The 25,846-nt window shown below is 53.3% G+C and overlaps 1 protein-coding gene across 14 annotated transcripts in view; it reads left to right on the top strand.

The window, feature by feature from the left end:
• The window catches only part of EBF3 (EBF transcription factor 3), a 117,383-nt gene that overhangs the window by 7,217 nt on the left and 84,320 nt on the right, over positions 1-25,846 (top strand). The window lies entirely within an intron of this gene.

Raw genomic sequence — 25,846 nt, 5'->3', positions numbered from 1 at the left:
TGCATTCTTTACATTTGCTGCTCTTCATCTTGCTATTTATCATATTCCTTGGGCAACGTTGCATCCTTTTAAGATACTAATCATTAGTCCTAATAGTGCTAATGTGCATTTGGCATTGCTTTAGTTGAAACAACAAAAACACTTCCTTCCACCCTCCTCTTCGAACACTCACCCAGCTCGGTGGCTTTCGGTGACCTGGAGGAGAAGGAGGGATTCTTTCTTTCCAACAATGGGGAACAGCAAAAGGCCCAGTGTGTGATTGACTGCAGATTTTGCAATTGGTACCCAAATCGAATAAATGTTAGGCGTGTACATATGACACCAGTTTTGTGAAGCAGAGGTTTAGACTGTTTTGAAGAGGGGTTGAATTTCAGCAGCTTTCATTACAAAGTTATCTTTTGATCGTGAACTTTGCTGTCCAGTGTCTGAAAAATTAAACCCGGAAAACTCTATGAGTTAAGCCTAAAGAAATATGCGCCACCAGTGGAGAGCAATGCTAATGTTTAACTAGCTGGAATAGCTGTTTGCTTAGTGGAGAATGTTCGGTATCTGACAGAAGGGACAGCTCTCTTATTAGTAATCAAATAGGGCTGACCAGTTGTGGCCGTCACTCAGGCAATTGAGAACAAGTTCAACACTTTATAGAACTCCCAACTACAAAAATCAATATCATTATATTTGTCTTCAGTGTTGTGGCTATGGAAATCATACAGCCTTGGATCGTCGTCTTGTAACTGAATTTATTTTATTTTATTTTTGATTGGCTAAAAGTGTTTGAGCAGCTCTTGGAATCTTGTCTGAGTGTGAGATGCTGGAGGGGGCAGTGCATGTTTGCTCGTGATACAGGATTGTGAAGTGTGTCCTCTTTTGAGTTGTCTTCAGTTTGTGATGTTGGTACATTCTAAAAAGATGACTTGTTTTTAAATTGTGAGGTTTTCAGCATGGCACAGTAATGGAGTGGTCGTGCTGGTTCAACTGACATCTTGGAGGCTGTGTTTTCCTTTCATAACCATTTTGGGTTTTTGCAACGCTCCATCCTTTATCGACTATTGATACTGAATAACTTTTAATACTCAGTTATAGTCGCACAATGGGAAATACCTTCCCTTGATATGCAGAAATGTGCTCTTTAATTCATGTCTGAATGCTCTCTCATGTTTGGTTAATTAAAGTGTTTGCTAAGATTACTGATACCTTTCTAATCTAAGGAAGAAAAGTGTGTGATCATTTGATATTCTAGAAGCATGAGGGGAGGGGAAAAATGTAAAAACATTTGGTTAATGGGTTTACCAAGTTTATTTGAATAAGGAGGATTGCAGCTCCATTTACGCCTGGCGTAAATGCTTTGGAGGTCTTAATTATTGATGAAAAATCTGCTCTGCTTCTGAATTCAAAGATATGACAATTTTATAGGAATTTTAATCACCTTCCATGTTAGGGATTTTAAGGTGAGGACAGTTTCTTATGCAATGACAAATAGAATGTACATTTTTAGCATCTTAAGAGCGCTGTCACTTATCGTGAGTAAATACTCTTTGCATTTTGCTGCTTGGTGTAAATCCTTGTGAAATGGTTGCCGTATTGGCTCAATCTCCAGTTTAAGGCATATTTCGAGAGGCAGAATGAAGAATCTCGTGTTCACTGGGGCAAGTTGTGTTAATCAGAGAGAGACAGACACCTACCTACAGGAGGGCAATATCTTTAGAGAGAGGCAGTCTTCGGCCACCGAGATGTGTTTCAATTTTGTAACGATACTCCTTTCGGTGGGGTGCGCGTTGCCTCCTAAAATTAGTTGCTTATGTTGAGTTTCTAGCCTGCCTCCCCTCCTGAGTATTGCAGGATAAAATACCCCATCAGATGGGTGAGTCAGTCTACAGGTCCCCATCAGCAGTGTCATCACTTGGTTAGTTGGCTTAAAAAAGAATTATATACAATGTGCTTCGCCAGCTCCTTGTGGCCTTTGGATACATTTAGCAGGTTCTGACCAGATAAGGCATATTTGTCCTGAGGATATAAACCAATAATTCCAACCTGAATTGAGATCAATGGGCCCACATTTGTTCTAACCCGCACCGAGCCTCTTCCGGCACGCCGAGGCTGCTTTTCTGTGTTATGAGAACAGGGGAGTAAGCTTCCCGCTCTGGCAGGGAAATCACATTCTATAGACTCCGATGCCTTAAATCAATTAATTACACAATTTAGCTATCTTTCCGAAGCACTAAATACTCATGAACGGCACGGAAGACCCTCCCGAGTCAAAAAAGAGGGGGAAAAGTGAGGCTATTCCGCCTTACCAAACCCTTTTAATTTATTGCGGGGGCTTCACTTACGTTAACTGTTTTCTTCCTCATAAAACAATGCCAGAGAAACCATTTTTTATAGCTCCACAAATATAATTACACTGGAGTTTATGTAAGATAACGTAACAACTTGGAGGGCGAAGGAAGAAGGGGGAACGCAGCGCAGCGAAGTGGGAAGCGTGGTCAGGAAAGAGGCCCTACGGGAGAGAGCGTCTACGGGACATCGCGGTGACCCTTGGAGAGCCAGATGCGGGCAGGGCACGGGTGTGTGCGCGCACGCGTGTGCACGCCCAGGCACACGCACCCACACGTATGTGTCCGTGTGTACACATGTGCGTATGTATGCCTGATTTTTCTACGGTATTCCTGAAAAGGACGGGAGTATCGCTTTCCTCATGGAATAATGTTTTCTGGGAAAACACAAAAGCAGATGGTCTTCATTAGGAACACCCATTGTCCACATATCCCAACTATGAACAGATAAATCTCTCTTGTTTCACCCGTACATTCCAAGGGCTGTAAATGATTACAGGATGTCGGTGTAGCTGCTAAACCAAAACCACACTTTGGCTCTCGTCCTCCTCCCGTGCCATCCTGGTGTGCTCCCTCAGGCCTTCTGGAAATGCCCGGGAAGGCACACGCTCTTCCCTCCCTCCCTCGCTTGGCCCGAGCGGCCCGGAGGTGCGCGGTCCAACTGTTGCAACCTGCAGCGCGGCCGGAGCCGGGCGCGGTGACCGTCCCCACGGGCCGGGTCGCGCACCGTGTGCTCGCGCGGCGCCGGGAGCGTGCTCGGCGGGGCGGTTCCAGATGGCACCGTCTCAGGCGTCCTGCTCGCTGGCACCTCGGCGGCAGCCAGTGCCCCCTCCCCAGTAAATCTGGCAGTGGTCTATAGAGTTTGGGAGACTTATCATTCCAAGTCTGTCCTACTTTCCTGTCTGGAAGCCAGACATCTGTTTATCCCATTTTCTTTCATACAGAGTTTGGAATAGCTTTAGTTTGTGGGGGGGGGGGGAAGTTTTGTCATATTTAACAGCTGTTACAAAATTTCAACCCTGTGGGCTCTGAAAATACTTTTCAGCTGACCTCAGATTTTTATACATAATTGACATGGGGTTGTAGAAAAATATTATTTACTTAACCTTTCATTGTCTGCGATTTCACATTGTCCTGAGTCAGATGTTCGAACTACCAACAATTTTAGCTCGGCCACCCCCCCCCCCCCCCACTGGCCCCTCCAGAGCCTGGCTTTGATTCATTTACGCGTTTTAAGTTTACACCTTTAAAGTGATTGCAGGACGGTAGCTGAGGACCGATTGGAGATTTTCTTTCTTTCTTTTTTTTTTTTTTTCTTTCTTTCTTTCTTTTTTTTTTTTTTTTTTAGTCAACAGTGTTTCCTTTCACTTCCTGTCACAAAGGTCAAAGAGAGCCGACCTTTGCTGGCAGTCCCCCTCACTGAATTATTCATGGCATTGACTTTTTGTCAGCACACACAGTTGTGCTCTGGGACATTTTATTCATTTACCTCATTTAAAGCGCCTTTCTGCACCTGTTCAAGTATTAATATCATGTAATTTGGGCCTAATGCCGATTTTGCTGAACACTCATTATATTTTTTATTAGCTATATTTCCAAACGATTATGTATGATTATTACCAAGCCTTACAAACAGCACCGGGCTATTCCCCAGCCCCTTACATCTTCTTGTCAGGTTGTTTTCAGAAGCGGGGAGGATAAACATTTGACCAGTCCCACTGTTTTTATTCCTACTCCATCTCCAAGCAGAGAACTTAAAGCTTCCTCCCTCATGGCTTTGCACGAGCGTGATTAAATCCAACTCCGAGGGAGCTGTACAAATGCCAGCATTTATAAGGTCAACGCTTTTGTTAAAAATGCTATGTAAATGAGGATCTGCAAAAAGGGACATTAAATAAAATTAAATTCATTGTCTTCTTTAATGTCATTTACATTTTGGCTAAGCCCTGGCCTGTCAAGGAGGATTTTAAAAATAATTTTAATTACACATCATTTAGGGATCCAGGGTTTTCTATTCAGTAGCATTTGGATAACCTGCAAAACGGAGACTGTTTATTAACTTCTTAAACGACAACGTGTCATTTCATCTGCATAACGCGATGAAAACAGTACAGTTTGGTGTTAATTTTTCCTTCTCGGTTTTCTTAAGGATGTGACTATAATTATCCGCGAATAGGCCTGGGGGTCCTGGAGGCCTTCTCTCGGTGCTGGCTGTGTGTGTCTGGTTCAGGGTCTGTTTGATGCCCTGGGACTCAAGTGAAGGGCAGATAGTGGCTGGAAATTTGGCAATCCGAAGGCGCACTTTGGATGAATGGATGTGGCTACAAAGACTCCGATTTTGCCTGGCACCGGCCCCATCTGGCTTCGGCACACTCAGGTGTGAATGGCTGTTTTATGCCCTGGCACGCCGGTGGGGAGAGGCAAAAAGTTCACCATGCTCATTCATCCTTTCAGCATTTTTTTCATAAACTTCTGAAAATAAACAGGGGAGGAAGCACTGCATTACCGAGTCACAATGACATGCTTTCACTTAAATAGGGAGACACCAGAAACAGATCCCACTTTGTATGTTTTCCTCCCTGGAAGCCCCGGGATTAGCGAGTCTCCGTCATCCATGCGAGGTCTGTGTGCTCCCCAGCCCCCGCGTGCCACAGCGAGGACAGTCGCCCGCCACCCCCAGGCCCCAGCGCCTGCGTCCCTGCGCTAGGCCCAGGAGGCCTGCGGAGATTTATGGCCGCCTGGCCTGGGTAAGGACTCCGTGGCCACGCCAGGCGAAGGCTGGGTTTTAAAGCAAGCCACACGGCCGTAATGACTTCCGCAACACTCTCAAACAACTCTGATTCTTGTCCGCTTCTGCAAGGGAGAAGCCTCCTCGCCGCCGCCGTAGCAGGAGCCGGGGCAGCAGGCCGGGCATGAAAATGCAGGGGGCGGAGGGAGGGGCTGGAGGCAGGGCTGTCAGAAGCTATACTCCGGGAGGTACGTTGACGCAAGCCATCCCGCGCCTCTGCGGCAGCCTTATCAGGTGAAAAGCAAAGATATTGCCAGTGCCTGTAATTGTGTTAGGATGGCTTGGATGAATTGGATTACCTTATGGAAAGCCGTCCAAAGTCGGGGTTCTGTTACGCATGCTTACAGGAAGCAAATAATTACTCTCTGTGCACCAGGAGATAATTGGGGCTGGCCAGAGGCCTTCTCGTGCCGCCGAAGAAAGCAGGCGGAGCTGGCCTCGTCAGAGCATTTAGGAGGCAAACCGGGAGGAGCCGGTGGTCCTCGCTGCCTCGCGGTGCCTCGCGTCGGCCTGTGATTTCGGTTACTTTCCAGCGGTGCTGAATAATTGATCAGATCTCGAACTGACGGTGGCATCGGGAGGCACGTTGGAGGAGATGAAACTCCCACGCTCTAATGATGGAAACGGTCGTTGGCGACAGGAAGTGATTGACAAGTGGGGGTCCAGGGAGGGAGAACTCCGGGAGCTCAGGCTGGACTTGGCACGGCTTCGGGAGCTTACACTCCAGAAAATGAAAACCATGCACTCGCGCTCGCCCGCCAGAACACAAGCTCCTCTTGTTTGTTTATCTTCGTAGCAAATCTCCCAAAAATGTTTGTGGTCGAGAGTCCACATAATGAGACATTATGCCGGTGTTATTAATGCTCTCAAAAATATGGCCGTAATTGAGAAAAATAAGCAGAGGAATTTTACGTGTTAAGGGTTTCTTGGGTTGTATTTTATAAGCTGCTCAGCCTTCGGGGGCGACTAGGGTTCGTTAAATCGTAGAAGCTCGAGGAGGGACTGTTTGCCAAACTATTTATTCAGAAAACAGCCCGCTATCTCTCCACGTAATAAATGCTGTAAATGTGCAGCCAATCCGAGGAGGAGCACGGCGGGGGCTGGTGCTGGGAAACTCTGACTTTGGTTGGTTTCGAGTCCCTCATTTCCCTTTCCCTTTCAAAACAAAACACATGAAAAATATCCCTGTAATTCCTTCGCTGGAAGTTGCTCAGCTAGAAAATGCTCAAAATGCACGCGGGCGGCGGGGCCGGAGTGGATGGAGCGCGGCCCGGGAAGGGCAGCGGCGCAGGGGCCGCCGCGCTTCCCCAGTAATTCGCTAGGAAATGAGTTTAACATGTGCGGAAAGGAAGGGCTCGGAGTTTGTGTTGTGGTAGGACACAGAGCCCAGGCCCCGCTGACGGAAGGAGTCGGCTCCAGCTTGTCTCTGCTGGGTGTGGAGGGGAGCCGCTCGCACATCTGGGGAGGAGGCCGCTTCGCCCAGACAGGCAGCTCCAGCCTCGCCCCTGCCTCCGCCCCCCCTCCCCTCCCCTCCCCTCCCCTCCCCCTCCTCCTCCTCCCTCCTCCCTCCGCTCTCCCCCGCCCCCTCCCTCCTCCCTCATTGCCTATATTTTTCCTTCTCCCTCTATCCCAGCAGAAAGCAGCTGGGGGCAGGGTGCCGTGTTCACACCAGACAAAACTTGGGGCCCGTGTGGGGCCCTGGAGACGTTTGCCCTTGGGATGAGGCCTTTCCACAGGGGGAAAGACCAGCCTCGACCTGCGGCCCACCGACCCCGCAAGGGCTCCGGCAGCCTTCTCCTGCAGTTTTCACTGAGACGGGAGCCTTTGCAGAAATGGCCGAGCTGGATGCTCTGGGATCCCTGAAAATTGGGTCTGGAGGCCCCCCAAGCTATGGGGCCGTCCGCCGGTGACCTCTGTACCCCACTGGCCTGGGACTCGATGACGGGCACAGGCCGGGCAGCATGTCCTCGCGGGGCGTGCGTGTGGCGGCAGGGCGGTCGGGTCACCCCGACCCCGGGCGGGGGGACGGGGCCTGCACAGAGGGTCCGCGAGGGAAGGCTGCCCCCTGTTATTTTCAGTAACGCCCAACAAAACCGACTGGCGTTGAGGAGGGGTCAGGGATGCTTCTCTCCAGGCCTGTTGAGGACGGCGTCCTCCCTGAGAATCAATCCCCTAACTTTTCTAAGACCTTTGGTGCCAGGGGGCGTGGTCTGCAGGTAACCTAAATCCCGTTCTGACCAGTTTGCACAGATGTCCTTCCCAAGCTGTCAGGGCTCAGAATCACAGAAGCTTCCAGCCCTGGAAATGACATCCCGTGGCCAGGAGGACACAAACCGAGGCCGGGGAGTAGGTGGTCACGGAGCAGGGCCACTGAATGCACCCCTGCACGGCCGACGAACCACCCCAACTCGGCATTTCCTTCCATTTGATACAGATTCCAAGGAGGCCTGAGACTGCTTTTTAGAAAAATTAATAGTTTTTTTTTTTTTTTTTTTTTGAAGTAAGCTCTAGGCCCAACGTGGGGCTTGAACTCATAACCCTGAGATCAGGAGTCCCATGCTCTACTGACTCCAGCCAGGCGCCCCCAGACTGTAATTTTTAGAGCAGTTGGAGGTTTATAGAAACATGAGGAGGGAATGCAAAGTCCCCGTATTCCCTTTTGGTGACATCCTGTGTTGGTGAGGCGCATGGTCATAGCTGATGAGCCAACATCCACGCCTTGTAGGGAAACTGGAGCCCATAGTTTCTCCTAAGGTTCGCTCAGGGTGTTGCACATCCCAAAGGTTTTCACAAACGTGTAATGTCACGTATTCCCTGTGATAATATCCTGCAGAGTAGTTTCCGCTGTCCTGATCGTCCTCTGTGCTGCGCCCCTGTGCGCCTCCTTACAGCCCCTGGCAAACGCTCATCTTCGCACGGTCTCCGTACTTTTGCCTTTTCCAGGACGTCCTGTAGTTGGAATCATACAGAACATAGCCTTTCCAGATTAGTTTCTCTCACTTACAGGTACACATTTAAGGTTCTTCGGTGTATTATTGTGGCTTCCTGGCCACAGATGATACTTTTCGAATTTCTTTCTTTTTCCTTCTTAAAGGTTTCTGGGTGATAGTTTCCCTTTCTTTTAATGTTTTTGTGTGTTTACAGTAAGCTCCTTTACTCGTGAGCTTTTCACAGCACATAGCGTTTGGGTATTTGGATGTTTGTGGGTTTCTCATAGCTTTTAGAAGTTTGCACATTCCACCCCATTTTTTTTAAATTTTATTTTAAGCAGTTGGCTCCTTTGCAAAGAAATGCACACCGTTTACCAAGAATTTATTTAAGTGGTACGACTCCATTTTGCTTATTATTAGGCTTTTTTTTTTCTCCCCCAAGTAATACTTCTTTAGGATATTGAAATAGCACAGGCCATAAAAGGAGAATGATTAAATTATTGGAAGGCAAGTATGCTACAGTGTGGCATAAACATGGAACGAGTCCAGCATTCAGCGTAGTTGTTGGCTTTTTTGGTTTAATAAATTAAACTACAAATTTTCCTAATTGCCAAACAAAATGTTAGGCCAGCTTTAGCCATTGCTGACAGTGAAACACAGCATAAAACCTGCTGAGAGTTATATGTGGTATTTAATACGAGACAGAGCAACGAAAGGGTTTTATGGCTAAGTATGAATTCACACCCAGAGCATTTGTTTCACATTAGGAGAGGTTTGTAAATCAGATCAGTGTGCCGGGGTGGGGTGGTCCCCGGCAGCCTCTCTCCTGTCTCTCCGGCCTGATATTTGGTTATTGGAATCGCTGCCAAAGGGAGCTCCCCCGTCCATTTCCATTTTCTCAATGAAGCGATTCGTCCTCTGACATCAGGAAGATTGGGTCAGGAAATAAGTGGGGGATTGGATTAGACGTGATGCTCATCCCCACCGTCCGAGGTCATCGGCCTGATCCGGCCACCGGGCAGCAGCCATCAGTTACCGAGATGCAGGCTGCCCATCGGTCCTTGGCCGGCGGGGACCCCAGGGAAGGTGAGAAGGATCTGGGAAAGTGCTTTCAGGGGAAAAAATGGCAATAACTATCATTTATTAAATTTGACAAGCAGGTTCTAAATATAACAGCCCTTTTCCCAAAGATCATTACTTTGAACAAATAAATGAGCTATGCAAGTTAATAAACGTCCAGGTCCCCCGTCCAGAGGTGTGCCTTTGTGCAGCTCAAAAATAGACCCTGCTCTCTCCCGCTGCCCTGACCAACGGCCGATCCTCTCCCGTTCCTGCCGGTCCCCCAAAGCTTTTGTGTTGGACTTTGCGCAGAGTGTGGCGAGCCCACGCCAGTCCGAGAAAAAGGTTCTTTGCAGTAAAAATAAACTTGCCTCGGTTCAGAATAACGTGACACGTAGCTACGCCTTCTCGTTCTGAAAAGGCTCTCTCTCTCGCCCATGATGGTGACTCGAGCAAGGTCCACGAGTACGTTTAACTTTAAGAAAAAAACCGAGTTGGCTGTTACAAGTCCCGTGGTCAGAAGCGCATTTGCCGGGGTAGGGGTGTTTGTCATGGCAAGTGACTGCTGCTTATGCTCCCTAAGACCCCATTATAATTATCCCCAGCAATTAGAGCATCCAGAAGCCCCTTCCAGCCCCAAACACATTTGTTCCCATTTATTAGACTGTGAGCAGTAACTAATTTACATTGTTTCAGAGTTGTGTGTTATGGTAATTTATTGCGTGTGCTGGGGGTCAAACAGAGTTGACCAGTCGGCAGGGCAGCCCCTCGCAGGGCGAGGACGGAGGTCCAGCGACGCGAAGGCAGCGGAGCCAGGGGCACGTGATTTGAAACCTGCTACGGTCTTTTTAATCATGTTTTGATTTATTCCCTGTTACATTACTTGCTTTACTCTTGTTCCCTTTCTGTTTTTTAACAAATCAGAGCCGGCAGCAGGATTTTCTTTTTCTCCTTTCTCCTTTCTTCTTCTTCTTCTTCTTCTTCTTTTTTTTTTTTTCTTTTTCCGAAGGAAATGGAAGCGATATCTTCTAACGAGTGGAAACTTTTACTAATGCCCTGAATAAAATATTTGTCAGCGGCCTCCACTAAACGTAAAAGCACTCCGCAGAGGAAACAATGCCGTAACTGTTCCCTTCTCATCATAGCAGGTTTCGTTATCAAGTCGAGGAAAAAGGCTTGTTTAGGCGAAAATAATGATCATAAATAGAGCTGTATGGTGGGGCTCGGAGGAAGTGGTGACAGTGTCTGCTATCAAGACCAGCAATTGCAAGGAAATATGAGTGTTCTGATCCAGGGAAGCAGTAATTATCTTTTTGTGAAGAATGTACAATGATGTCGGATGATGAATTGATCGCAGATTGGAAGCGTGGTTTAACTGTCATGTACAGAGATAAGAGGGAGCCCCGGGATTGCTCATCGCTTCTGCTAGTTCACAGCCAGCCAGTTTATTAGCACAAATCCCAAATGTTTAGTAAACTCATTAGGTTCCATCTAATGCTAATTTATCATCATAGATGGAACCCTAGCAGTGGAAGCCGGAGGACTGTACCGAATCCACATGATTTACGGAGCTTTCTGATCAATCACGTCCTTTGCACTGGCCATTTTTCTTCAAATGCTTTAAACGGGCCTGAGTGATCCATAGGATTAGGCCATGGCAATCGGTTAGGGTTCTCCGGAGTTATCTTTCCTGTGATGGTTATCTGAAAGGTTAAGAAATCCTATACAGTCTGACGTGGGGAGAGCTTGGGTTTTGGATTGCGGCACCATCTCCCTCCCACCTGCCTCCCCTCCCCCCCCCCCCGGCCCCCCCCCTCCCCGTCCTCCCTTTCCCTTTTACAATCCAGTCACAGAGTCGAATTCAAAGAATTTCCTTGCAAAATCAGTTTACCAAGAAATGCATCATGGTACATAAATGTCAAGTACAGTTTATTCTAAACTTCAGACAGTGTTTTTCTTTTAAAAAATCAAGCTTTAAATGCCCAGTTCTCCTGACATTTTCGTACATATTCTATAGTGTTTTCGAAGAGGGTAATAACCTTTGCTTGATCCTAGGCAACAGCTGCAAAGATAATGAAATTCTTATGATATTTCACCAGGTAAAATGTGAATTGCAGAAGAAAAGCTATTGAATTTTTATGGATCTTAATCGCATAAAATGAGATTCATGGGGCATACATATAACTATACTCGGCGGACCAGCGGCTGCACTTGCAGGGAGGACTCGCTGTGCGGCGCGAGGGGCGCTCCAGCTTCCGCTAGGAAAACGCTCCCCAAACGCTGCCTTCAGCTCGCCCTAAGAGTGATAATGAAATATGACAGAAATTTCCTTGTGCTGGATCAGTGGCAAGAGAGGTCCTGCACGGCCTATATTAATTCATCTGACTTATGTTCCAGGTCTTGATTTACCTTATGATTAAAAACTTGTGCAGGTTTGCTCACCAATTGAAATCAGATCTCATCTGCAGCCTAGTGATATTGATCCCTATTTAACATCAAGGCTCAGAATTGATTGGCATTGATTAACAATAAAAATGCTCTCCTCCATGTCCAGCCACCAAGCCAATATTCTGAAGGAAGTGCACTGTGGTGTTCTCCTCATTGACCAATCTGAAAAGAGAAATGGCCCCACCCGCACATAAACAATATATTTTAATGTTATTGTAACTGGATGCCGGACCGGCAGTGCAAATTGATTTTATTCTTGTTGTATAAGATAAATATCTTTAATAAAATTCTCATTTTATTTAGGATTTTACAGGAATAACTTGATTACTAGAATAGTGATATTTTTCCTTCTCCCACGGTGTAAAAAATGGATTAAAACATAAAGGCTATAATAACATAACACTAGAGGTGAAATGTTAATCAACTCAGAAATCACGCACAGGGCGGGAAAGTCGGGGGGTGGGGGGCATATTTCACCCGTGGAGACACACGCGGCACTTTGCGTGCTGCTGGTTTTACTGAGCGTTTTACAGTTTGGGCCGGGCCCACCCAGCCCACGACGGTCGGGTGCTGAAGGCCAGCTTCCCTCCGTAACGTCGCGTGACCATATGGTTCCAGGGAGCGCAGACGGAACAACTGCTCAACAGGATCTAACCCGAGAGCCTGGAAGAGGCTGTCTGTTTGTTTCTGTTTTGTTTTCACTAGCTAGAGTAGATGCAGCCTGTCAAGAGAATTTCTGACAATTCTCTTAACTAATGGCAGAGGGAGAAGAGAACGTGTTAAGGAAAATCAAGGTGAGAAATCTTGCAAAACTTCTGGTACTAGGCTGGGGGGACCCGTCTTGTCCCTCAGCCCGACTGGTAACCCCGACTGGTAACTCGGGTGCGCCGTTGGTGCTCATCCTTCGCGTCCAAGTGCGCTGGAGGCCAGGTCCAGCTGAAAGAAATTATCCAATCTCTAACATCCAGAAGTTTACAGTTATATAATGATGGAGAAAACCACAAATCCCAAGGGATGTCAAATTTTAAAGATACTTTTAAAATGAAATTATCCAACCAAGCCTATAAGGCAACCTTCTTGTACTTAAGACCAGAACGACAATCTGGAATTAATTTTTTTTGTGATAGGGCAAATCCAATTTGCTTCTTTAACTGTTGATTAAGGAATCAGTTCTACAAGGCTGTGCCCTGTAAGTATTTGCTGTTTATTTGTCTGTGGAGAGCCGCTGGCATCCCCTCCGACTGGGAACGCGGGGCAGGCATGGCCTAACGAAGCGCCGCCTGGCAGCGCGGATGCCCCGACTGGCCTTGTTCGTGCGCGAGAGGTAGTTGGCCTTCCGAGCAGCCAGGGGAGGGTCACACGCTCACCTCCCGTCACGCAGGCAGAGCGGTTGCGAACCGTGGACCAAGTCGGTCCTATCTGCAGCCTCTCTACTGGAATCTGGAGGAGAGCATCCATCAGAAGTCAATAAATACGTAAATACCTTAAGTTAGAATGTGTCTTACGCTAAGGTCCGCTGAATTAACGTCAGAGGGTGGTCTGGCATCTGGGACACCGAGGTAGCTGGTTTCAGGACAAATGCCTGTTATGGAGCATTTGGCCCAAAAGCTCCCCCCCCCCCCGCATTTAAATTTGTAGGGGAGGAGCTTTGGTTGTAAATATTTAATACGACGTTTCATTGATTTCATTTAAAACAAAGATGTTACCAAAGATATGTTTAAGTGCAGTCGCCAGGTTTGTCAACAGGCAAGCGTTGTTTAGAAGAAATGTTATTCTTACACACTTAAAAAAGCAGAGGTGACATCTCTGCAGTGCTCCCCATTTGGATGAGCTAGCCTCCCCTGAACCCCCCCCCCCGCCCCGGCCCCCTGCCCCGGGGGAGGCCCCCAGGGCCTGCATGATCTGTTCTGCTGGTTGATTTGACCTGTAGACTCTGGAACTCCTGAGTCCCCCCCACCGCTGTCCTGCATGCTCTGAGATGTCCTTGCAGGCCTGCGGCCGCTGGGAGCTCTAAAAAGGGACCAGCAGCAACCTAGGTGTGTTTTATTTGGAAGTCACCTACCTGGAGCATTTCCCACCAGCATCAGTGAGAAGTGCCTTCCTGTTGTTGTGACTTCGGAGCGATTATTTTCGTCACCGTATCTTAGATTGCCGTCCCAGGGCAGAAGCCCATGGGACTGAAGAAGCGGCCTCCCCTCCAACCGCCCCCGCACCCCACCCCCCTGGGTCCGTGTGTTCCCTGTTGGGGGGCTGTTCTTAAAAATCACTCAGTGTCCACAGTCCACAAAGCTGTAAATCCCACCAAAATACAGCCACGTTTGTATCTTCCTAAAAGTTGCTGTAAATGAAAAGCAATCAACGTGGAAGGAACTGTGGTTAGCAGGGGGAGGCCGGGGCAGGCCCGTGTGCCTGGATGTGGGGCCAGGCTCCCCTGATGGCTGGAAGGACTGGGATGTGGACCTGGGGCACTGCTTTTGCATCCGTGGCCTCCCTCCCTGCCTAGCTGCCGGGTCCTGTGCGTCTGTCCCACGGAGCTCCCCCTACATCTGGACGGGGCCCTGCTCTGCACCTGGCCCTGGGATGACCCAGCCAATGTCTGCCCCTGGCCTGTGCGGCTTTTGACTTCTGCAGAGCCCCTAGTTGGTGCCTCCACCAGGTCCTATCCCCTGGTTGGTGCCTCCACCAGGTCCTATCCCTGTCCCCATCCAGGAATCCTCCTGAAGGGCAGCCGACCCTGTAACCCCAGGTCACGGCGCTCCAAGCACTGCTGTGTCCACTTGCTACTCCCCCTGATGTGGGCCCTCCAGAGCGGATCCTGTTCACCCTCTGTTCTCGCTCCCCTCCTCCCATGCGTGGCCGCAACCGCTGCAGCTGCATGACCTCTGGGGTGTGGAGGCGTCCCTCCCTGTGTCTGCTTTTGGAAACCTTGCTGTCCCTTAGGCCCGTTTCGGACTCTGTGTCCCGAGAGCCCCATGGCTGTGGACCAAGCCACCCTTCTTCTCATTCACCATCGGGCCTGAGGGGCTGGCGCCATTCCTGGGTGCTGACATTCTAGAAGCAGGGGTGCGGCCCGAGGCCCCCACGGGCCTCAGGAGAGGCGGCTGGGCTCGCTCCGTCTGGGCACTCGGTGCTCGGCAGCTCATGTGTGATGACGGAGGCAGGACAGATGTGTGTGTTGTCCCCACCACGTGTTCTGAGCGAGGGCCCGGAGCCCCAACCTGGCTCGTCCTGACACCCTCCGCTGCCCTGTAAGCTGATACTCCTGCTAAGTCTCACTAAGCCACCACCAGGTTCTTTCATCCTTCCAACTTGACGCCTGCCAGCAGGCTGAACTTAGTGGTTGCTTATCTCATCTCAACCTACCTATGGAGGTAGGATGTTTTGCTTGCCTAATTTAATACACGGATGTGTTTGCCTGCTTTGTTACCCACTTTCCAAGAGTGATTCCAGGGAGCAGACGGGCTCTTTCCCTGCCCTGTGGATGTGGCCTGCTCCTTCCCGGGGAGGCCCTAGACCAAGGGCCCCAGGGGGCTGCTTCCTGCGGCCTGCCTTGGGCGCCTGGGCCTGCAGGGACCAGGGTGGCGTCAGAGACCATCCTGGTGGGAGGCGGGTGTGCCCCTTGGCTCTTCATGGGCCACCTGTTGTTGGGGACGAGGCCCTGAGACCTTCCTGCATGTGGCCGGTTGGGGCCAGGCCGTGTCTCCCACCCCCTTGCCTGCCCTGGCCCATCTCAGAAAGCGCGAGGAGGAGGACGGGGTGGCCACCCCGTTGTGACGATCCTGACACCACCAAGAAAGCAACCGCAGCTCCCATGTTCTATGTGTTCTCTAAGTGCTAATGCCTCCGACAGCCCCGGGCTGACGAGAATATGGCAATTCCTCAGGATTGGGGACACGGAGAAGCTTCCCTGGGTCACTCAGCCGGGCAGGGGTGCAGCAGGGATTTGAACCCAGGCCATCGGGACCTCTTTTTTCCCTCACCCCTCTGTGCCAGGGCGCCCAGGACCTCACACCTGGGGTGGCTCATGTGCCAGCGGCCTGGGGGCCTCGCGCTGGGCAGCGGGTGTGATGGGTGAGCCGCTCTCTGCCTCCCTGGAAGGCGAGGGCTTTTGTGATGACATCTCACACCCAGGAAGACTGGGGTGGGGGGTGAGGGCTGCGTGTGACGTGCAGGTGTGCATGCGTGTGCACAGGACAGCCCTGGCGTCTGCGTGGCACTTCGTGCGGACGAGGGCGCGTGTCTGCACGTGGGGGTCGGTTCGGGGCTGACGGCGCATTGAGCGCTTGGGCCCCCGTTGGTGTGGAAGCAGCGCGTGTCCAGAGCTCCGCCCGCGGGGAGGGACGACGGCCGGGGCGCGGGGGGCCTGTGCCCTAGGACCCTGGCGCCTGTGGTCGGCGCGCGTATTCGGAGGAGCTGCTTACTCGGAAGCGCAGCTGCGGCGTCGGAGCCGTTCTTGGCCTGTAAAGACGTCGGCCTGGTCCGCGTCAGCCTGTGTGGCCCAAGTTTGCCGCCGCCGCACTCGGATGTCTCGCCCCACGAGGGGTTCTAATCCCATTTATCAGCGAGAAGTCCTGCCAGGGTTTCAGGGCGATTAGGGACAAATCCAGAGGTGCGACGCTGGCGGCCGGGGCGGCGGGCGCAGGAGCGCGGATACCGCAGGGCCCTTGGCTGCTGCTGCGGCCTGCATTCCCCGGGAGCCGCCGTCTCACCGGGTTTGGCCAAACAAACCAACCCAAACCCGCAGCAAGAAGCACGTCTCCCCGTGATCCCTGCGGGGCGAGAACGTGACCGCGCGGGGGCCTCCCCTACGTCGGCGGCCCCTGTGATGTCATCACCGCGGTTTCTCCTTCTGACGGAGCCTCAAGTCGTTGATGTGGATTTACGTCATGGCACTGCCCTTAGCCAGTTCTCGGCGTGTCCTCAGGCCTTGAGAGGGGACAGGAAGGCCGCCGCCCTGGGGAGGGGGACAGTGAGGACAGCCCGTCCTGCGGGCTCCTTCCCCCGGGACGCCGGCCCGCCCGTGGCTTTGTTCCTTCTCTGCCCCTGCGCAGGCCAGGCCCTTCCCCGGCGTCCGTGCTGCCTTCTGGGTGGGTGACATGATCCGTTTCAGAAGCGTAGTGACCGTGAGTGTCCAAAGTTATTTTGTGCAGCGGAGAGGCTGTGGCATTCCATGTGAAGGAGAGACACAAAGAGGCCTTGTTTGTTTGGGACAGGTCAGAGGTTCAAGGAGGCTTTGAAAGGATCAAGTTGGGATAATTGAGTTATCAGATGCCAACTGTCCGCTTCCGTGAGCTCACGTCTTCATCCCCTGTCAGTGTGATGGGATCCAGAAGGCTGGCCCGTGGGTGCGCCCTGGTTCCACCCCCAGAGCTCTGCTCCCGCCCCAGGTTGGCTTCAGGAGCCGTGAGGGTCCTAGGAACGTCTTGCTGCCGCCGCCGCCGCCGCCTCCTCCTCCTCCTCCTCCTCCTCCTCCTCCTCCTCCTCCTCCTCCTTCCTGACTCAGTGGTCTTCACGAACTTGATGAGAGGGAGCACTCTGGTCCTCCAAGTGTCAGCCCTCCCTCTCGGGCGCCGCCTGGTGAAGATGGCCCCTCACCTGCCGCCAGGTGGCCGTTGCCCTACCTCCTGGTGCTGCCTGCCCGAAAGTCTCATCGTGTCCTTCTTTCCCCACCAATTTTTTTTTTTTTTTTTTAAAACAACTGGCTGGTTTTCCTTCTAGAAAGGGGTGCTGGATGTTTACTGGAGGGCCTCCCTCGGAAAGCCGCGTGCAGGACACCAGGGCACCCTCTTGGAGCAGCCTCCAGCAGAAAACGTGTCCCCAGTTGGGGGGGTGGTGGTGGTGGAGGAGGAGGTTCTGTTGGTTTTCCTGAAGGATGTTTACGTGTTGACATACATTTATTTATTTATTTATTCATTCATTCATTCATTCATTCACAATAGACAGAGGCAGAGACACAGGCAGAGGGAGAAGCAGGCTCTATGCTGGGAGCATGATGCAGAACTCGATCCCAGGACCCCAGGATCGCACCCTGGGCCAAAGGCAGGGGCTAAACCGCTGAGCCACCCAGGGATTCCCACGTGTTGACTTCTTTATGGTGCATGTGATTCTGGGGCGCTGCGACATGTATGATCCAAAGCTCAATAGCTCATGCTACTTTTAAGTGTTTTGACTCGTATGTTTAATCAAAATTGGTCCCTGCACTCACTTAAGAGACCATAACATTATTTAGGAAAAGGGTGATTTTTTTTTTTATCACGCTTCACCTTTTTTTTAATTTTTTATTTTTTTTTAAATTTTTTTAAAATTTATTCATGATAGGCACGCAGTGAGAGAGAGAGGCAGAGACACAGGCAGAGGGAGAGGCAGGCTCCATGCACCGGGAGCCTGACGCGGGATTCGATCCTGGGTCTCCAGGATCGTGCCCTGGGCCAAAGGCAGGCGCCAAACCGCTGCGCCACCCAGGGATCCCTTTTTTTTTTTTTTTTTTTAAAGACTATTTATTTATTCACGGGAGACAGAGAGGCCGAGGCAGAGACACAGGCAGAGGGAGAAGCAGACTCCCTGCAGAGAGCCCCATGTGGGACTTGATTTCACTGGGAGCCCCTGTGGTTTCACTTGCAAACCTGGTAACCCCAGTCTGGGTAGGGTCCAGGAGCAGCGGGCTCTGCATCTATGGGATGGTGCTCTCTGGAACCCTGAAACTGTGCAGGGGAGGTGGAGGGTCAGAGAGGCTGGTGCTGGCCCCGGTATCACGCCCTGAGCCAAAGGCAGATGCTCGACCACTGAGCCACCCAGGCGTCCTGCGCTTTACCTTTTAGAGGCTGAGATGTTAAAAGATGCTGGACTGAAGTGTTTCCCCTGGGGATCCCTCAGGAATTAGGTGTGGCGTGACTGGTCACGGTGGCTCCTGTTGGCTGGCCTGGGGGTGGGCAGTGGTGGGGGGAGAGGGTCTCTGCTGGACCCTGCCTGTGACCCAGACCCTGTGCAGGCACAGACAAGGCCCGGGGCCACCCAGGACACAAGGGACAGGTGGTCTTTCTCGTCCCCAGGACACCCAGGTGAGGTGCAACCCTGGGCACGTGGGAAGCCCCTCGGTGCACACGTGCCTGTGTGGATGAGCACGTGTGGGCTCCAGCAGGTGGCGGGCACGTGGGTTTGCCACGGTCCCGATGTGTCTGAAGCTGGGAAATGGGACACAGGAGTCCTCATTTTTCTTGCTCTTGTCCATCGGTCTCTTCTGCTTTGGGTCCCCTGGGACCCCCCCCCCCGCCCCCCTGCCGTCCCAGAGCAGGGAAGGAAGCTTGTCTGGATCCGGGGTGCCCAGCCACCCACCCTTCCACCGTGTGTGCTGCAGGAGCCTCTGACCTGCCACTCAAACTGAGGGCGCTCTGCAGCTTTGGGGCTAAAGGCCTTGTCGTGTCCTGGGTGCAAGCACCCTGCTGCTTGGGGGCATCTCCCTGGTCGTGGGATCCCACGTGTAGGTCGGGGCTCGTTAGCTGGGAAGCGTGGCCAGGACTGCCGTCTCCAGTTTCCAGGGACTCTGTGTGCTTCCTGGTGCAGGTGCTGACCTTGGGGCGCCTGTCCCCAGCCCGCAGCGTGGACCTGTGTGCCTCAGAGCTGCGCGGAGCCCGGCCCTAGAAGGGTCCCAGGGCCCAGCCTTCTATAAGGTTAGGGATTCCCCTGGCGGAGTCGGCACTCCTGCCCCCTCCCCCAGTCCTGTGTGTTCTTGTGGGACGTGTGCCCCCACCCCAACCTTGGTGCGTGGAGCCTCCCGGCCCACACGTGCCCCCCACCTCCTTTTCCTCTCACTGCTCTGCCCTCTGAGCTGTAGACCCTGTCACCAGAGAGAGGCAACCCCCAGACCCTCCCTGCCCCTCGGGAAGATCTCAGGTGTGCGTGGCAGGACGGGAGCGTGGGCAGAGCCCGGGTCTTGTCTGTTTCCACCTGGTGGGAGCTGGTGACCTGGGACTGGTCCTGGCCTCCTCCCCTCTAGGGAGTGTCGTGTGGCTTCACTGAAGAGAAAGGACTCGACCAACAGGGGCTATGGTTGTCGGTCTGCGGCGTCTTTAATTCCACAGCAGAGTGCTGCGACTTTATAACTCTTAATTCCTGCAGGAGACTGTGCTGCACGGTCCCCGGGGCTCTGCAGCTGCTGTCCAGCCAGCCTGGGGCACCGGCTGCCTGGGGGCCCGATGGAGGAGGAGGGGTTGCTGGGGCACTGAGGGGTTCTGTGGGGCCCACCCTGCCTGGGGCTGGTCTGGGCCTCCCCCTTGGACCTCTGTCCGTGTTCCGGGCTCTCCACTCTCCCCGGGGCCCCTAGGTACAGCTGGCAGAGTGACGCGGGTGCTGGGCTCTGGGGTGCACGGCCTCTGAGGCCCCTGTGGCAGTGACCCCCTGTGTGCGGGTCCGGCCTCTGGACGCGTCTGTACTGTCGGATGACGTGCCACCATGGCCATGCTCCTGTTAGAAGCAGTGGCTGCAAACTGTCCGTGCCAGGCGCCGTGGCCTGGTTAGGAGGTGTTGCTGGCCTTCTGCATGTCAGCCCTGTGGGGGGCACCTGTCTAACCCCCCTTGAGCCCCTGCCTTGTATTGAATTGTGGGGCCAGTTCTGGGGTCCAGAGCCCCTCGGGCACGGGCTCCTCTTGTGCCCTCAAGGAGATCCCTGTTGGCTGGAGTTCACAGCAGCAGCAGAGGTGCTCACCTGGGTCTGGGATGATGGCACCGGGTCCCCCTCCCACTCCAAGCCAGGCACCGCGGGACCCATCGTCCCCACCTGACAGCTGAGAGGGTCTCAGGTGGCTCATCAGGGGCAGATGTGCACCTGCTACGTGACTCCACTCTGGGTGCTGGGTCGGCAGTTGCAGGGAACCCTCTAGAATCTCCCCTGTGCTGTTTCCCTGTTCCTGCTCCCTGGGTCGGGTGCTCCGAAGAAGACCGTCCAGATTCCTGGGCCCCCCACATTCTGATTAGAGCACCACACGCAGCTGTTGAAGGCGAGGATGTCATCCCTCCCGATCCAGACCTGGTGCGCCAAGTTCCAGAGGGCTCCAGAAGGTTACAGAAGGTTCCAGAGGCCAGGCTTTGCATGAGGGATGATGAGGATGGGGCTTCTGTGAGGGCGAGCCGTGGGGTCCTCATGCCCAGCCGTGCGTCCTGGCCTTAGGAGGGGCGGCTAAGAGCAGAGTGTGGAACTTGTGCCGCCTTACTTGGCGCCTGTGGAATCACTCACCTTGCTCACAGCCTCCAGGCTTCAAATCCCGGGGAACAGGCAGATTGGAGGCAAACGATGGGGAGTGAGCGTACACACTCCCCGCCCAGCCCTGAGCTGCCGCTTAATAGTATGCAAATGAGCCATCAAACAGTCACCCAGCTTGGAGGGCCCTGCGTGCTGCCAGGGGCCGCAGTTAGAGACGGCGTTATTTACACAGCACCTACTGTCTACGAGGGGCAGCTGCAAACTCGAGAGATGACCCCTGCCCCCCGGGGAGCCCAAGGCCTCCTCAGGGATGGGGTCTGCTCTGAGCCCCTTGGCGAGCCCACGAGGAAGTGGTGCTGCTGCCTGGGGATGGCCTCTCAGGCCTTGAGGGGCGGAGGCGACTTTGCGAGGTGGAGAGAAGGAGGTGCCTTTAGGGAGTGAGAGGAGCCTGGCTGGGGCCACAGTCAGGGCCGGGGTTGCCCTGCAAAACACAGGACACAGGTTTTAGGATAAGTATATCCCAAGTGTTGCATGAGCTATACTTACCCTAAAACCTTAGTCCCTGCTTGTGTGAAAGGCGGATTTCACTGGGAGCCCCTGTGGTTTCACTTGCAAACCTGGTAACCCCAGTCCGGGTAGGGTCCAGGAGCAGCGGGCTCTGCATCTATGGGATGGTGCTCTCTGGAACCCTGAAACTGTGCAGGGGAGGTGGAGGGTCAGAGAGGCTGGTGCTGGCCCACTGGGCAGATCAGGCCCAGAAGCGCAGGCGCAGCCCAGGGGTTGGCACTGCGTGGGATGGCGTGCCCGGCTGTCCACACTCGCCCTCTCCCGGAGGGCTCTGACCTCGCTGGAGGGCATAGTAGGGCCCCACTGGGGTCTGGGTGGTGAAGCGAACAGAGGCAATACATGGAGATGTTGGGGTCTCAATGAAAATACATACCACGCCCCCCCATCCCCAGTTGGGCCTGCAGAATTCCATCGGGGCTGGGACCAGGAGCCCCACTTGCTCACTTGGGTCCGCTTGTCCCCCGGTGGCTTCTGAGAGTCTCAAGACCCTTTTTCCTTCTTTTGTATGTAAGGGAATCGCTTTGACTCTGCAATCGAATGCCATCCGCAGTGCCGTGCGCGCTGGTTTTGGTCGCTCAAGTATTTCTCAGCACCGTCCGCCTGCATTTTCGGAGCCCCCCACGGTGCCCTGCATCCCCTCTCGCTTTGCCCCGTGCCAGCTCCCTGCACCCCCGCGGGGGACCCGGAGCCTCCTCCCGGGGGCCCCCGTGAGGCCTTGTCTGTGGCTCCTCTCGTGCCAGAGTTCGCCTGTGCTCCGAAGTGGCTTGCCGAGAGGCAGATAATGATCACCACGGCGGACTCGGGACTGACCCGCCTCCGCCTCCGTGAATCAGGCTGATTCCAAGCGAATGAGATTTTAATCACCTGTCACTGCCGCCCGCACTTTCTCTATATTTATGATAATTTTTTGGGGTCTTTTTATTGAAATCAGTGTTGACTGAATCAAGTAATCCTGATTAGCAATCTTACTGTACCCAGTCAAGAGTGAAATGCATCCCAGCCCTGTTGGTACACTGAGCATTCTGAAATTGAAAAAAGGAAAAAAAAAGAAAGAAAGAGGGAAAAAAAAGCCCTCCGAAATAGGTGAAGTTTGTTTATCTTGGTGATGGGCGCGGACGGGGGCCTGTGAAGGTGGCGACTGTTTTTAATTGTTCTCGTAAACCCGCGCAGTAGCCGGGCCTCCTGCCTGGAGTGGGAACATCCCGGCTGGATGATCTAGTTATCCGGTTTCTTTGACTTCATGGTGTTGGACAAATGATGGCTGACCTGATTTTAGTTGGTTTCTGCGGGTCGAGACGTGGAATTTGCAAGCACAGGAATCGAGCGGTGGGCAACGCGTCCTTCCTGGGGAAGACTTGGCGGGAGCGCCCGGCCGCGCCGCCTCCCCGCCTCCCCGCGGCCCGCTCACCGTATCAGCCTTGGAGGTGGTGACGTATTGATCTTTTAGGCAATGGAAGTAAACTGTGAAGGTGACAAATAAATACAAGCTTTGAAAGCGCTCCTCTAGTTTCTCCGAGAGGGAGCGATCGATCACGAAGTGGCACTATCCGAGACGGAGAGGGTGCATCCTCCCCGACACAACAGGCGAGTGGCCCTCCTCTGGGCTCCTGGACGGTGGGCGGGTGCTGCCACCGGGCAGGAGGACCAGCTGCTCGGGGACTGTTCCCAAACGACGGGGCTTTCCTCCTTGCGGGTCTGTATTCCGTGTGTTTGGCGGAGGATGCCCCACTGTGAGAAGCGGTTACCCCCTGGGGCCCCTGTCCTACAGAAGCGAAGGTGCAGCCTGCTTCCGAGGGCTCGCCTACAAAGTCAGACGACTTCCCAGGTCCCGACGGAGCACGCCTGTCTGCCTGCCTGGCCGCCCGCGGGTAGCCGGCTTCCTTCCACGCTGCCCTCGCCTCTGCCCACCCCCCAGCCCGGGCCCAGTGAAGGTCAGCCCCTCGTCCTTCTGGCACCAGGAGTGGGGGACACTGTGTTTCTTCCCCTGGCAGGTCAGCTGCCCCTGGGCCCTAGACACGGGTCTGTCCACTGCAGAGGACACCTGGGTCTTGGCGTGGTCGCCTCTGAAGACCACTGCGCTTCTTGGGTGGTGGAGAGGGAAACCCTGGCCCCGAACCCTGGGGGCCCCAGAGCCCCAGCCGTACGCTGCTAGGGTAGGGAGCTCGCAGTGGGGCAGGAGGATCCCCCGCTGGCTTGTGTGGTGGGTCGGGGGTTGGGGGGGCGAGTAGAGCACGTGGCAGTTCAGGTAGCTTGTGGCCTGCAGGTATAGCTCTGGGAACGGAGCAGCCTGGCCGAGGCCGAGGCCGTCAGGGGGCCCAGATGTGTTCTGTGGCCAAGGCTGGTAGAGCAGGGGTGAGAACAGGCATCCCGTTTAAAAGAACTCAGGCTAAAAACAAAATAATAATAATAAAAAATAAATAAAAAACTCAGGCCGTGTTCCTGATCGTCGGTTCTGCGTCAGGCATCAGAGTAGCCCCCGGCGTGAGGGAGGCTCAGACCATGGCCCTGCCCTCCTGCAACTCACAGCCCAGGGCAGGTGGCTCAGCACGTGGGGGTATTAGGTATATGCCACTTCGGGGCCCACGTCTCCCAAGAGGTGGCCAGCAACGTCCCCACACCCAGGACACTGTGGTGTGCAGTGCTGGGGTCCACTCTGGCCATCGGGCTCTGCACTGTGCTTGGCACAGCCTCACAGCCTCCCACCTCGCCTTCCGAGGGGTGGTCCCTAAGTGCACGTGGCTTCCGGGAGAACATCAGGGCCCCGTCACGGCCTTCCATCAAAGGGTGTCCCTAAGACGTCACCTTCCCGGCTTTTCTTTAAATGCTCTTCTGTCCGAGGCAAAGAAAACACAAACCCCTAGTTGTATGGGCTCTTGATTTTTATGAGATCTTAGCAAACTCTGAGTCAGGCAAAGCCTCTTCTTGCGGCAAGAAGAAGCTGCTCTGCGTTGCGCGTGTGTTGTGAGGACACCACACTGAACCCGGTCACGGTGCTCGGTGACCCTCGTTCGTGGGATAAAGCGTGGCGCTCAGGGTCTGGCAGGGCCACCGTGGAGCGGGTCCAGGGTCCGTGCACCCGCTGCGTAGCTGATTTTGGAGTGTTTTGCTTCACGTTCAGTTCCCAGCTTGTGCCGGTTAGCTCCTCGTCACCAGGTCCGCACGATGCGTATTTAGAGGCCCGTTCTCTTGCAGATGTTTGCGTAGCACCGAGTGCCACCGCCTTCGTCCCCGCTCTCTCCCGGCTGGGTTCCTGCTAAATAGAGTCATTTCACGGAATAGAGGCATCCTGTCTCTGCGGAGACTGGGGACAGCCCAGGGGTCCCTGCGCAGGATGCACGGGGGGCTCCACCTGCACGGCCCCTCGGACTCAGGCCTCCCTGGTGCTCTTCCTAGGATTAGCCACGCCCCTGACAAAGGGGGGACTGGTGGCAGGTTAAAAGACGAGAGAAAGACTTGGTGACCGGGTCCACAGGGGAGCCGGAGTGGCCGTTGTCAGCGTTCACTCGGGGACAAGTCCGAGAACTGTCCATCCAAACAGTGATGGTCGGGGCGCCCAGGTGGGGGCGGGGGGCTCAGTGGGTAGAGCGTCTGCCTTTGGCTCAGGTCATGATCCTGGGGTCCTGGGATCGAGACCCACATCCGGCTCTCTGCTCTGCTTCTCCCTCTCTTCCTTGCTCGTGCTCTCTCACTATCCCTGTCACTATCTCTGTCTCTCACTCACGTAAATAACTGAACATCTTTATTTTTATTTTTTTAAAAGATTTTATTTGTTCCTTCATGGGAGACACACACAGAGAGAGGCAGAGACACAGGCAGAGGGAGAAGCAGGCTCCATGCAGGGAACCCAGCTTGGGACTCGATCCCGGGACCCTGGGGTCATGCCCTGGGCCGAAGGCGGCGCTAAACCACTGAGCCACCTGGGCGTCCCTAAATTAATATCTTTAAAATAAAACAAAGCCCATGGCGTTCTACGAATGGAGAGGTTCGCTGTGCCACGATCACAGTAAATCCCGGGAAGCCCTATGTGCCTCCGCAGGAGTAGGGGGAGCGAACTGCGGGAGGCCTCGCCATGGAATATTAGGCAGCCGTTTAAAAGGTGGATTGGTGAATAAATTGGAAACATTCTTACTACATAAAATGAAGTGAAAAGGATATAAAAATGTAACTGGGATGTGATCCCAATTAAAAAAAAAAGTGGTAAAGTCACTATCAGGAAATAGAGCCATCCTCGTGGTTAAGCTCAGGACAGTGAGTTTATGGGTAGTTTTTGTATTCGTTGTATACTTTTAGGTGTTTTCCAAAAATTTTCACCACATGCCTTAATCATTTTTACGACCCTTTCCCGGTGGCTCAGATGCACTACTCGCCAGCAAGGTTTCTGAGTAAGCGTCTGGCCTCCCAACTGGGCTTACATACGATGCTCTTCCCTGGGTGGAAAGTTGAGTGTTCCCAGGATGGGGTTGAATGGCGGTGGATGGGGACAGTCCCCTCGGGGTGTGCGTTCCCCATGCCGCCCCGTGCTGCC

This window comes from Canis lupus, chromosome 28, assembly GCF_011100685.1.
Source record: "Canis lupus familiaris isolate Mischka breed German Shepherd chromosome 28, alternate assembly UU_Cfam_GSD_1.0, whole genome shotgun sequence".
Taxonomy (NCBI): domain Eukaryota; kingdom Metazoa; phylum Chordata; class Mammalia; order Carnivora; family Canidae; genus Canis; species Canis lupus.
The sequence above is the reverse complement of the archived record's forward strand: the minus strand, read 5'-3'. Positions and strand labels throughout refer to the sequence as shown.